At 33.6% G+C, this 15,327-nt stretch overlaps 1 pseudogene; it reads right to left on the bottom strand.

Moving 5' to 3' along the window:
* Positions 1 to 3,265, bottom strand: part of LOC114035984 — a 15,380-nt pseudogene extending 12,115 nt beyond the window's left edge.
* Between the last annotated feature and the right edge of the window lie 12,062 nt (positions 3,266 to 15,327).

Below are 15,327 nucleotides of genomic sequence, written 5' to 3'. Positions count from 1 at the left end.
TATATATATATATATATATATATACACATGCATACATATATATATATGTATATATAGGTTTTTGTGTAGTAGAACCTAGATTTTGACTGATTCTAGTTAGACTTAATATAGTTAAAAATGACCTTAGCAGTTGCTCTTGATTATAAAATATTGTAAAAATAGGTTGAATACAAGTCAGAAAAAAATGATATTGGCTATTATCTTAGGAAAATACTTCAAATGGAAACAATCACAATTAAATTTGGCTAACCTTTTTTTTAAAACAACTACTATATAGTAGGTATACTCAAATAGCAAGGGATAGATATTTGGGGAACTATTAAGTTAAATATGATACACTCATGTTGCCTACATCGAACTGTCCTTTAGAAGAAGGATATAATAATTTAAGCTTTAATTAATTAAAATGTCATATAACAAGTCATCATTAGTTTATAAAAGAAGTACAAAATGTGCCCTATGGTATGAGGAAAAAAAATATCTTTGACTGTGTGGTTGTATACTAAAATGGTTTGGTTTTTGTTATAGCTCTGACTGAAAGTACAGAGAGAATAAGAATGAGGTATTAAAACTTGTGGTCATTCCAAGAAGATTATTGTTTTAAAAAACATATATAAAGATTTTTATTGGCATTTGTACATGTTATGAGGTGCTGGAAGAAAAGGACTGATCAGCAATAAAAAATGGCTTATGGAGTGGAGCAGATAAATTTCTGGGATGCCTGGATTCCAAATTGGATTGATAATTTATAAAATGCCAGTATTATGTCACAAATTGCAAGTTGTTTTAATGTCTTTGACTCATTTATTCATTCAGGAGAAATGTCTAGGCCTTGTTCATACCTAGTCCATATTTCTGATCGGTCGATTCAACTGAGAAGTCATTTGTAGTTATAGTTGTCTGAGTTTTTATCACTCCTCTTAAACACAAGATAAGTAGAAGATAGAGAGGGAAGAAGACATTAGCAGCTGAGAGAATTAAGAAAGGTTTCAATCAATCAGCAAGCTTTTATTACATTTTAATGACAAGTAAAATGAATTGGGATTTGGAAGATACATTAAGAAGTAAATGAGAGATACCCTTAAAATGGAAGGCAATATTAACTGGGGGCTTGGGAGGAACCAGGAAAGTCCTCTATAGATGGCATTTGAATTGCATCTTCAAGGAAGGAGGGAGTAACAATCACAATAAATGGCAAGAGAAATAGAAAACTAAACAAGGTCTTTATATGTATGGAGTTTTGGTAATTAAAATAAGAGCTAAGACTAGGACAGACAACCAGATATTTACCCCAGAGTACCAAAAGTGAGAAAGGGTTTGTATCTTCATCAGAGAAGTCATGCTTCAGGTGGGTAGGCTTCTTTCCAAGATGCTCCCTGTTCAAATCCCTTCCCCTGAATTGGCTTCCCTAGCAATAACCTCTATGTGAACTGGTAGCAGCTGGTATCTAGGATGTCCATTTTTTTACCACAGATCAGTACCCTGAGATCTCTACCATCAGGCCTTCCTTAAATTAGAGTCTTCTCTCTACCTATTTGTGGTATTGAACCAGAAATACTATGTGTAATTCTGATTTAGGCTTTATATATGTGCAGAATATACTATTTAGGTTCAATTCTATTTATCCAAAATGAATCAACAGTTTTTTTTTCAAATCATGTATTGTAAATAAAGGCAGTTGCATTTTGAAAACTAAAACTGGCCACAAAGCAACGGCAAAACAGCCTTGCTGTTGCGTGAAATAAAAATCTTCCCATTAGCTGGCATATGGCACATCTAAAACACAGATATATTGTGGTGATGAATATGTTTGAATAAACAAAATGTCATTAAGGTATTTCCAAGATATTCAACAAATACTAATGAACATCCTAATAACTGAACTTTTCTTTACTATATATCTAAAGAGGAATCTGTGTCCTTGGAATTTTCTAAGTGAAAAAATGTTCTCTGGTCAGCATATTATTTTGTTTTGTTTTGTTTTGTTTTGTTTTTAATGGGAAAATGATACTAACTTTTTTTTAGTTTTAAACCATAAAGTTATGCAACATGTTCTAGAAGGTGCAACATGAACTGAGATCACAAAACATAAGGAATCTTTTGGACAAAAATTAAGTTCCTTCATTAAAAAAAAGTTACTCTGTTTTGCTTGTTTAAGATTTTATGATTTTAAGAATCATAATCTCCAAAAACAAGTAATAGCCAATGAGGATGGTTTTTGGTCCTGGCCTGTGATTTCATCTGATGCAGATAGGGACATACTCTCTGACTTCTAGAATCACAGGCAGCTGCGTGGGGACACCGAGAGGTTGAGTGACTTGCCCAGGATCAAATAAACAGGCAATGAACCCAATTATTTTCAAAGGGAGATGGGATATGACTGGGCCTTTTCTCTATGTAACTTTTCAATGTAGTTAGGGCCTATAGAACTTTTACTGATACAACAAAAGCAACAACAAATAATCCTTGCAAACCTCACATATTCCCTCCCTACCCTACCCCAGAGTATATACTCTCTCCTTCCTCCATTTTTCTCTTTGGCAATTCTTTAAAATCCTGAAAGCAAACATCTGCTTGAGTACAATAAGGATGTATAACAATTTTAAGGGTTTACAACACAGCTTCAGCCTTTATATTGAGGAGGAGAACACTAAAGGGAAGACTAAATGCTTTGTATCAATCTGCTCAAAAGGGAAAAGAGAAAAATTTGAAACCAAATGGGAGAGATCTGTTTCACTCCTCTGACCCTTTCTATGCCTATAGTTTTCAAGTTCCCTAGGATACTGCCCACCTGATACAGATTTTCTTCCATTTCATCCTCTCTGGCATCATTAGTTATCCATTTAATGCATCCATCACTGGCTTCTCCTGCAGCTGTTTGCTGATGCTGACCATTTGTCATATGGCCTGGCTGCTTAGAAACCACATTACCAGGTGAATTTTCTCCTCCTTCAGCCTATGTTGCCTGATAGTTCTTGTGAGACTCAAAATTTGTTGACCCATTACAAGAGCCAACACAAAGGCCACAACACTTGTTGAGTTCTGTTAGGGTCTTCTCTGCCTTTCTCATGTCTTTGTTTATTTGGTTCATGCCTTTTTCCATGTGGTTCAGTTTTTCCCTTTGTTCATCCAATATAGTAATGATTTTCATTCCTGCATCCTGAGACTCAATGGCTAAAACCAGGATTCTCCTTGTGCTTTCCAGACACTCATCAGTCACCTGGTGAGCCCTTAGATGAATTTCTTCTGTTCACAGATCATCCATGATGGATCACAGTTCTTGGTAAGAAAGAAACTGGAACTGTGATATTCAGGAGACTTAATCAGCCTTCCCCTTCTAATCTTCCTCAACCTGGACTTTCTGGACAGTATATTGAATTGAAATTACTAAAGCAAAGACTAGAATTCTTCCAAAATTCTCTCCCCTTATATCCAGCTCAAATCATGTTTTTTTTTAATTAAGGTAACTAAGAACACATGAAGACAACATTATTTTACTTTATTTCTTTTTAAGAGAGTTTCATCTTTCCTTTTGGCTTTAAATTGTCAGAGATCTGATTTTTTTCAGTTCTGAATTGAATATCTCATCTCCCCAACCTCATAAAAGCTCCCTTTAATATTTCCTGTAATATATATGACTTTGGTCCCATTTTCATTTTCCACATATCAGCCTTTATTATTGTATCCCTTTGTCTAAAATGGTCCACTAGATTCCATTTGAAGAGACAGCCATATTTTTCATTTACTTACCTAAACTTAAGAAGAGTGACAATTCCTGTGTCAGAATGATGCATGGTATATTAAAAAATGCGATGAATTTTAATTAGAGGACCTGGGATTGACTTAAGGCTCTGTACTTACTGCTTCTGGGACTTGGAGCCAATCTCTTCACTTCTTAATACCTCATGTTCCTCAACTATAGGATAAGAGAATTTGGTTTAATAAGAATGTATATGTATAGCCTATATCAGATTGTGCACCCTTTTGGGGAGGGAAGTGGGGATGGAGAGGGAGAAAAAATTAAAACTCAAAAGCTTATGGAAATGATTGTTCATAAATCAATAGAAATTAATAGAAAAAGAAAAAAGATAAGAGAATTTGGCTAATTAATCTTTAAAGTACCTTCTAGTTATAAATCTATAATCTGACTACTAAAAGTTTTGTTACATCATGTGTTTTATGTATATATATATATATATGTACACATACATAACAGAATGTGCACATATGTGTGTATAAATGTATTGTGTATGCACATATGCACAATTCAATCTATAACATGTATAGAGTCCTTGTGTATATGCATACATATGTACATATACGTATATACATGTACATGTATACATATATATGTACACATACACATATACAAATCTATACACACAGATATATGGATGTCCATTTATGAGTGTATATATAGAGATAGAGATATATCTATAGATATAGGTGTCTATAGATCTGTCTCTCTCTCTCTCTTTTTCCCTCTCCACATACATGTGCAGATAGTTCTTTCCAGCCTCATCTTATTTTACTCCCGCTCACATATTCTATGATCTAACCAAAAGGGATTTCTAGCCACCCTTCCAAATTCATCCTGCCTTTTCTGATCAGTGTGTTTTTGTTCATCCTTTTTCCTGTATCTGGTATGTCCTCTTTCTTACCTGTATTGTGATGATCCAATTTCAGAACTGAAAGAAATCTTAGAGCTCTTTTCATCTGTTGATCTTATTTAAATATAAGGAAAGTAAGGTAAAATGGCTTACTTAAGAACACGCAACTTGTTAATGGCAGGACTAGAATTGAAACACCAGTTTTCTGAACACATGTACTTTATACTTTATTCCCTCTTTTGGCAACATAAAACCCACCTTTTGAAGCTCATTTCAGATAGTATCCATACCACTTCCCTTATAAAATTTCTCTGATCCCACCCATCTGGATATTTCTCCTCACCTGATTTCAGTATTTTGTGCTCTTCCTATATATTTATCCCTTTGTATTTTTATTATATTTTCTGCACATGTATCTTGTTATTGCTACTAGACTAGGAACTCCTTAAAGGTAAGAACAGATTTCATTTTTTGCCAAATTTTCTTGAGTGTCTATAATTTTAATTGTATTTTTTAACTTTTGTTTTCATTGGTATAAGGGTCTCCCAGTAAGGAACTTCTCTCTACAAATGGAGATTTGTATATGCTCTAAAATTCATGATCTTAAAAAATTTCCTAGGGAACAGAGAGGGTATTTTTTTTTATTTTCCCCATCACACAGCAAGTATATGTCAGACCCTGAACTTGAACCCAGGTCTTCCTTGCTCTAAGGTCAGTTCTGTGGCCCATATTATTCTGTCTTTGTAGATACTTAATAATTCTATTGAATCAATAAACGATGAATTTCTGATATCATGAGAACTGTCCCAATTGATGGTGCAATATAACTAGTTGAGGTTTAGAAGCTTATTTGTTCATGTGTTTTTAATTCTCTAGCATTTAAGATTGATGTCACTCTCATTTTTTTATTGGGATATTGGGATATCTCAGCAGCCAAGCCTGGATTAATCCCCTAGGATTATTCCCTATTTAAAAACAATAATATTAATCTATTAAGCATCCATTAGGTATGAAATGATGATGGAGATAATAATAATAAAGCACTTAGCACAATACCTGGCACATAACTATTATATAAATTTAGTTTGTTATTAACATTATTATCTATCTTCAGGTGATGGATAAATGGTGAGATACTTATCAAAAACATCCATCACTGTAATGGAGGAGATGCAAAATAGTGTTTAGGTGGATGAGTTAATTCTTGGGGATAATGTGGTCCCTCAGACTCAAGTTTATAGACAGCATTGTTTTGGTTGCATTAAACCCAAGGAAGATTTGCATATCCATCAATACTAGTAAAAATAAGTGGATGAAAAATGTGTCTTACCCATTCAGAATACATTTGGATGGTTATCCTATAGAATTTAATAGTAAATATATGTTGGATAGGCAATACAAATTGAATCATGAGATTGTCCTATAGATGAAAAGAAGAGTGGCCTGGATTGCTTTTGGGAAATTAAAAAGCTCTCTTATTGATCCCAAACTTCCCATGAAGACAAAGGCCCATCTTTTCAATGCCAATATTTTGAGCTGATATATAGCAGTGAGTTGTAGAACATCTCTGCTTTCAAAGAACTGAATGGGGACCTGATTTTGAGTCACAGTTGAGATTTGGTGTATTAGACACCTCATCCATCATCAACTCACTGATTCCACTATTTTGATCTCTTCCTTTGTTCATTTGAGTGCAAGCACATACCAAGAGACTTTGTGCATTTTAATAGGATGCCCTAAGTCTTATGAAAGTAATAAGCACAAAACAGACTATAGCAATATAGAGACTATACAATTTTAGAGGAACACCTAGAAAAGAGAAGCATAGCCTTAGAAAATGAACCAAAATTAAGAGTCCATGTTAAATAGAATTGTGGAATGGCAAGAATGGTAGGTGAAGTGAGAAGAACTATAAACTTCCTGAAATATTCATTCTAGTGACCCTGTAAAGCAGGTTGGAGAGGATGTAGCATTTATGATGAACAGAGGAGAAAATCTTTAGGGTTTATCAAAACAGTGTTTTTCATCAAAAATACAATAGCTTTCTTGAACAAATTTTAGTCACTTAGACTAAATTAATAAATGCATTATTTACATCACCAAAGTAGCAGTCAACAAATCATTTGAGCTCTTCTATCCATGAAGATTATATTGGACTACGGGGTTTTTCTGTGGTGGCTGATTAATATTTTCACGATCTCTATTGGCACAAGGTATATGCCTAGTTTAAAAATCCCGTGTGTTATGACAAGATTTTTATTTTTTTTTCCATTTCTAAAGGGAATTTATTAATTTGATACAAAAAGCTTTATTATTTATTTATTTTTAATTTTCAACATTCTCTTTTACAGGATTTTGAGTTCCAGGTTTTCCCACTCCATTCCCAACCCCATGAGAAGCAATCTGATATAGGCTATACATGTACACTCATATTAAACATATTTCCACATTAGTCATGTAGTGAAAGAAAAATCAGAACAAAAGGGAAAAAGCACAAGAAAGAAAAAAAATCAAACAAAAGAGAGAAAAAATTAGTATGCTTCAATCTGCATTCAGACTCCCTCATTCTTTCTCTGAATGTGGATAGCATTTTCCTTCATGAGACTTTTGGAATTGTCTTAGATAATTGTATTGCTGAGAAAAGCTAAGCCTATTAAAGTTGGTCATTGCAGAATGTTGCTTTTGATGTGCACAATGTTCTCCTGGATCTGCTCACTTCACTCAGCATCAGTTCATGCAAGTCTTTCCAAGTTTTTCTGAATCTTCCTGCTCATCATTTCTTATAGAACAATAGTATTCCATTACATTCATACACTACCTCTTGTTCAGACATTCCCCAATTGATGTGTATCCTCTCAATTTCCAATTCTTTACCACCACAAAAAGAGCTGCATAAATATTTTTATAAATGTGGGTCTTTCCCCTTTTTTATGATCTCTTTGGTATATAGACCTAGTAGTGGTATTGCTGGATCAAAGGGTATGCTCAATTTTATAGCACTTCAGACATAGTTCCAAATTGTTCTCCAGAATGGTTGAATCATTTCACAACTCCACCAACAGTGCATTGGTGTTCCACTTATCCCACATATTCTACAACATCTGTCATTTTCCTTTTCTATCATATTAGCCAGTCTGATAGGTGTGAAGTGGTACCTCAGAGTTGTTTTGATTTGTCTTTCTCTAATCAATAGTGATTTAGAGCATTTCTTCATATGTCTATAGATAGCTTTAATTTTTTCATCTGAAAACTGCCTGTTCATATCTTTTGACCTTGTAACAATTGGGGAATGACTTATACTCCTATAAATTTCACTCAGTTCTCTATATACTTTAGAAATGAGTCCTTTATCATTGACACTGGCTGTAAAAATTGTTTCAAGGCTTTCTGTTTCCCTTCTAATCTAGGTTGCATTGACTTTGTGCAAATAACTTTTAATTTAATATAAACAAAATTATCAATTTTGCATTTTATAATTTTTCTATCTCTTGTTTGGACATAGTTTCTTCCCTTCTCCATAGATCTGACAGGTAAACTATTTATTACTCTTCTGATTTGCTTATGATGTCACCTTTTATGTCTAAATTATGTACCTATTTTGACTTTTTCTTTGTGTGTGATGTAAGATGTTGGACTATGACTAGTTTCTGCAATACCATTTTTCAGTTTTCCCAGCTGTCTTTGTCAAATAGAGAGTTCTTATTCCAGAACACACACTATTTAGGTTTATTAAACAGCAAATTATTAACATTGACTACTGTGTCTTGTGTACCTAATCTATTCCAATGATCTATCACTCTATTTCTTAGCCAGTACCAAGTAGTTTTGATGATTGCTCTTTATAATATAGTTTTAGATCTGGTATCACTGGGCAACCTTCTCTTATATTTCTTTTCTTTAATTCCCTTGATATTCTGGACCTTCTGCTCTTGTAGATGAATTTTGTTATTACTTGTTATTATTTTTCTAGCTTTATAAAATGACAACATTTTCAAACTATTATTTAATTCAGTAATAGCTCCATTGATCATGGAAAATAAAATTCTAATCACATTTCACAAATGAAAAGTTGATATTGCCACATATTTGAATCAACTTTTAAAATATCATTGCTAGTCAGGACACAAAGATTAAATTTATTTTCTACATTCAAAGTGGTAATTAGCAAAATGAACTGTCATAATTAAAGGAGTTAAAACTTTCAAAATTGAGAACTCTATCTTCTCACAAATATTATATGTTTTTTATTTCCATCATTTGTATTATTAAAAGTAATCATCATAGAATGCCAAGTGAACTAGTGACTAAATTAAAAGACAGCATGCATTTTCCTTGGCCGTGTGAAGTTTCTCACCTTAATAGGCACAGAAAAAATACATTATGTGAATATTATAAAGGCAAAGAAAAGGAGGAGGAAAACATAACAAGAGTATGATTAAGTCTAGGGTCCTTTTCCCTGGCACAGTGAAGTTCAGTTGAAAATGTTGCTAATCTACATGAGGAAAGTCCCTGTATCTCTTTCTCTTTAGGGTCGAAGTGTCACATGGTAAACTAGAAGAAATAACTTCTTTGTTTTAATAGGTTAAAATTGTATAAGTTATTGAATTTAAATAAAACAAGGCACTTAGAGGTCAGTATTTAGCTGTCAACAATGTTTAACCTGTCAAAACTGTTCCTTTTAATTTGAAATTGTAGTCAAAATTTTCCGTCTGGCATTATTATTCAAATATCAAACATCTTTCAAAGTGTCCTTTAGAACTTTCAAGATCTCTCCAAGGAATGAACATTGCTCATTAATAGTTACTGTCAAATTTAAAAAATTCTTAGCAAAAACAGATAGTTTTAAATTAACTGCTATTTTTTGCATTTTGGTTTTCAGTCTTTCAGCTAACTAAGGAAAGGCTCAGGTAACAGACTTGGAACTGGAAGCAATTTTAAAGGTGATCAAACTCATTCCGAATAGAAGCCTTGAGAGATTAAGTGACTTATCCAAAGTCACATATGCAATATGTCACAGAGGGAGATAGTTAAATCCAGGTCCATTGACCTAGAATTCACAGTTCTTTACCTTACACCATGCCTGTTTTTCTGTTAAATATTTTTGGGTCCATTTCTAATCCTCTTAAAAACAGAACTTTATTTTTTAGAGTCTGTTATATCTGTGTTTGTGAATCCATTAATAAAATATGATACACATCAACATTTCTGTAAGTTTGAGGTATTGTATTTTTGTTTTAGAAAATTAAATAGTAAAGAAAACTAAATAAAATAACATTTTTTTTTCCTCTTAAATGATTGCTTTTTACTAGTTGACTAAGTTAACCCAAACCTATTTGAAGTTTCTTTTGGCTATAGACCCAATCAAGTTGGAACTTATTTTCATTAAATAAAATAAGTGGATTTTTACCGATACTAGTGCATACATCTGAGGGCAGAATGAGCATTTTTAGTGGTATTTTCATTAGCATATGTTTGAAGAATTATTTTTATTAAACAAAAAAAATTGGTCATAATTTCTTCTGGTTCAGACAAACTGTTTGAAGAATGTAGGTATAATCATTTGGGAATGGGTTAGCTCATGTTACAGGACTTGCCTTATTTGCACAAATACAGTCTGTAAAGCTCTGAATTAATCCCTAAGGCATGTTAATGTGTTTCTTTGACAACTCTTATTAATGATAACATGGCATTTAAATTGCAGATACCCTGCTGAGTGAATATTTAAAAGGCACTTGACAGCCAAACACCGACAAACCAGATGCTCCTTCCAGTAGAAAGTGCATTCTCTTATTTTAGGACTTGGAAAAGGTGGATTTAGTGTCAAAGTGCCCTGGCATCTGAGTTTAATGGAGTGCTAGGTCTCTGAGAAATAAACTCAAAAGAACGGAAAGGGGAATAAAGTTCCCTCATGAGTTGAGAAAGAAGAAATAGGATCAAAGAGCAATAAAGCCCAGACAAAAGGGATAGCCTAATGATGATAAAGTCGATTAAAAAAAGTCTCTGGAGATAAATTATTGTCTGAGATTTAAATTTGCATATGCCTGGAGTCAGGTGGATTAACAGAATAATATAAACTGAGTTCCTTACAGGGAAGGTTATTTGATTTTGTGAATACCTACAAGTATCTTTATTTCATGGATTTGAAGAGATTAGAGGACACAGCATGGGGTGGAAAATGCATTGGACATGGAAGCCAGAAAATCTGGAATAAAATACTATCTCTAACACTTAACTATCAGGACTACAAATAGAAATGTTTGCTACCCCAGGGCAGGCAGCAGAAAACTCACCCAGGGCATGTAGCACCAAAGTACCACAAAGCAACTTTGAAATTAATAAGGTAAAAATAATACAAAAAAGTGAGTAAGACAAAAATCAGTCAAGAGGGAGGAGGAATTAAGTAACTTCATTAAAAATGTATTCTTGCTAACAGGGTGCTAAACTTAGTTTTCTTTCTATACTCTTAGCATGTATGTTTTAAATTTTTGCACTCTTTACATTCTTGAGTACTGGGCCAAAGGTGATCAACTTGCCCCGGTTGTTGCCCTTAATATTACCTGGGTGTCTACTATGGGAAACTCAATCCATCTCAATAAACTTTAATTGACCTAATCTGAAATATAGGAATAACTAACTATATGTATATTACCTATCTTAAAGAAACATAATATGATCTACAAGTGAAGTGTTGTTATTAGCAAAATCATAACACTTGTCTATAGGTCTCAGTTTCTTAAAATACAAAATGAAAAAGGTGGATTAAATTCCGTATAATTTCTAAATCTAGAAGTCTATAATATAAAGTTAAAAATATAGATTTTATTTATTTTTAGTTTTCAACATTTACTTCCACAAGATTTTGAGTTCCAAATTTTCTCTCCATCTTATCCCTCCCTCCACCCCAAAATGGCATGCATTCTGTGTACCCCTTCCCCTAATCTGTCCTCCCTTCTATCTCTACCCCACTTCTCTTATTCCCTTCCCCTTCAATTTTCCCGTAGGGCAGGATAGATTTCTATACCCCATTTCCTGTATATCTTATTTCCCAGTTGCATGTGAAAACAATTTTTTTTAAACATTTGTTTTTAAAACTTTGGGTTCCACATTTTCTCCCTTCTGCCCTCCCCACCCACCCTCATTGAGAAGGCAAGTAACTCAATACAAGTTATACATATGTAGTCATGCAAAACACTTCCATAGTAGTCATGTTGTGAAAAACTAAGTGTATTTCCCTTAATCCTATCCCACCTCCCATTTATTCTATTTTCTCTTTTGACCCTCGCCCTCCTCAGAAGTGTTTGCTTCTGATTACCCCTCCCCCAATTTGCCCTCCCCTCTATCATCCCTCTTCTCTCTTGTCCCCTCCCCCCCTCATTTTCCTGTAGGGTAAGATAATATTAACATTTGTTAATTAGCAGCCTTGAGGTAGCTGTGAAACTTCTAAGAGCAGCAGAGAGAGGCAGATCAAAACCTGTATTCCAAAAAACTCATAATCTTAGACAATTGGTGTGTAGCTCATGAATTAGAACATACTTTAATACATGATCACTGATTTCTGCAAATGAATATTGGGGGAAAAAGCCATTATTTGTTTCCCCTTGTTAAAGAATGTTGTATTTTGAAATTAATATATTCTAATTTTTCTACTCATATATTTCAACCTTGAACAAAAAAATATGTGTGTAAATGTGTGCATGCCTGTTTGCCCATTATGCTTCAGGGCTTCAAGTTCTTCATAATCTTGTGGATGTGAATGCTCTCTCCCTCCAGTGATAATCACAATTCATTCATACTTTCTCATTCTGCAAGGCCTATGTCCTTCACAAATCATCTATGGGTTGTCCACCAACCATGTTAGAGGCTTTCTTCTATATTTAAGTTTCTTAACCTAGACCCTCCTCATGTGATCCATAGATAGATTTTAAGGGTTTCATGAAATAGATGAGGGAAAATAACATTTTTATTTTCACTAACTTACTAATTTAGCATTTCTTTCAATTGTGAACATAGATGACAAATATTATTCTGAAAATGAGTCCATAGGCTTCATCAAACCACCCAAAAGGGTCAATGATACCAAAATAAACAAACAAACAAAAAACAAAAAAAGAAAAACAATTAAGTCATTCACTAGATCCATTGACATTATATGGGTAACAACAAAATACAAGGTCTACCTTCTGATGATTGTTTCTTTCTATATGATTGACCCACCTCCTTGTCCTGTCCTATTTCTTTCTTTTTTTTGAAAAGCAATCATTTATTAGAACCAATATAAGAGTATGAAAAGAGGGAGAAAAAGAAAAAAGTGGAGGAAGGGGAGAGAATGAAGTCTGCATTGGATGTCAGTTGTAGAAACACATAAATGCGTATTTTTAAATATTTACATTTAAAAGGTATAACATACATCATTTTCCTTTAAAAAAATATTTACCCAGATTTGGCCAAAATCAAAACCAAGGAAGCATACTCCAAACTTCCCCACAAAACAAAGTCCATTAAAAATTCAATCTCCCATTTTCCATCCAGACATCTGATTCCAAATTATCTTATCCGCTTTGGATGGTACAGAAAGCCACCTTGAGGCCTGGTGCCAAGAGATGCTTCAGCTTTTTGGGCCAGCCTGTCTCCCAGTCTGGGGGGATGGCTGGGAAGTGCTACAGTGCAAGTACTGAAGGTCCAATTCCTGGCTTGTGGTGGCAGAGCACTTTCCATTGTCCAGACTGTCCTATTTCTTAAAAAAATATCTTTTAGGTCATTTTGAGTATACAATAATTTATTGGTGATATGCCCTATCCTATTTGCAATCATATAGAATCACCTGACTTTTATTTAAAATAGAAACTTGGGTCATTGTAATGCCATTCAATTTCTTAAATGCAATCCAGCTGACTTTCATACTTTCATTCATTTCTAGGCCCAATTTATTACCCCACTAAGTTTTGATTTCCCCTGTTTTATTTTGTTTTCTCCCTGTTGATGGGCTGAACACCTTCAATTTAGAGTTGATATGGATATTATTTAAGAGGTCCTAGCAATATTCTGATATTGTTATAATCCATACAATATTATCCAACAACAGGAGAATTAATTTTGAGGACCTCACCTTTTACAAGCATTCTCTCTTTCATTTATCCTCTCTTGCATACTTACTCCATGATAGTGTATATACTTTCCTGCTTTAAGCTTTCTTGATATAAATAATCAGAGGATGATTAAAAAAATCTACTGTTGCAACTTTCAAGAAACCTTGTATGATTTTAATATACATATGTGATTTACTTTTTGGAAAAGTACCTTTGGGGTTTAATTTTGATCTACCAAATAAATTACTTCTTTTAACATAATAAAGAAATGGAGAAGCATAGTGGTTTGATAATAGTGTTTTCTTTTGGACAGAGGGGGTAAAGGGGAGTCCAAAACTGAAATTTCATTAGTATGAAGAATACCCCTTTACTGTTGCAGATTAGCAGCTTCTCTTTATTTTGTAATCTTAAAGAATTTTATGGGTCACTGAGGCATTCTTTCTTACCCTGGATCATAAATCTAGTGGTTTCAGAAATACGAAGGAAAACTTCAGTTCATATGAGACTTTGTTTACAAGAAGTCATGACAATTTGCCCTACTCTTGAATTTTGTAAAATCATTTATTGAATGGGTGCTTCACTTTTTAGAATTTATATTGATATGTGATATGATAGACTACACTGAGCTCCTTTAAGGGAATGACTCAGAATTATACTACATATGTAAATGAATGAGACAAAACACAGTTCAGGCCAACTCTCTCTTCCTTCCTTTAACAAATAATGATGCTCCAAACAACCAAAAGATAAATCTTGAAGTGAAAATGAGAAAATATTTTTTTTTAAATGGAGCACCTTGAATATATGAACACAGATACTGAGCTATAGAGAAGATTTCTTTCCACTGGAGAGATGACCCCATTCAGAGATGCTCTTTCTCAAATTTGGCAGAAGCTGTCTGTATAGGAAACTTTCAAGGCCTGGTTGAAATGTTTTCCTCATGGAAGACAAAACTAACATATGACAGGAGATCTAAAGAAGCCACAAAACTATAGTTTCCTTTCCTTTGAGTACCTGAAGGCTATACCATATAATTTTATAAAACTAATAAAAAAATGAGTTTTATCAAGAATCATTCACTTGCTTACCTTGATGTGACAGGAAACTTACCACACACCAAGACAAATACTAGGGAATTGGTCACTTTTGATCTGAGACTGCTCATCTCTTTGATCTCAAGGTTCCTACTTGTGCAATACTCATACCTTTGGAGCCCAACTTTTTTTCTCTTAGAATAGCCATAATTCTTTGTCATACTTTTCTAAGGTTTTTTCTCCTCTCTTCATGCAGTCTACTCTAACCATAGTAACTTACATTTACTAGGTAGCACAAGGGATAGGCACCAGGAATGGAGTCAGGAAAAGTTGAATTAAAATCCAGTCTCAAACACTTACTACCTGTGTGACCCAGAACAAGTGACTCAATCTCTTTCTGCCTCTGTTTGTTTAAGTGTATAATGGGAATAATAATAGCACCTACTTTCTAGGGTTGTTGTGAGGATCAAATGAGATGATAGTCATAAAGCTTTCAGAATAGTGCCTGGCAAGTAAATTAAGTGGTAAGTGGTATTTACATGTTAGGTCTTTATATTATATTATATTATATTATATTATATTATATTATATTATATT

This window comes from Vombatus ursinus, unplaced genomic scaffold, assembly GCF_900497805.2.
Source record: "Vombatus ursinus unplaced genomic scaffold, bare-nosed wombat genome assembly UNPS02009573.1, whole genome shotgun sequence".
Classification (NCBI taxonomy): Eukaryota; Metazoa; Chordata; class Mammalia; order Diprotodontia; family Vombatidae; genus Vombatus; species Vombatus ursinus.
This window is presented reverse-complemented; position numbering and strand designations above follow the sequence as displayed.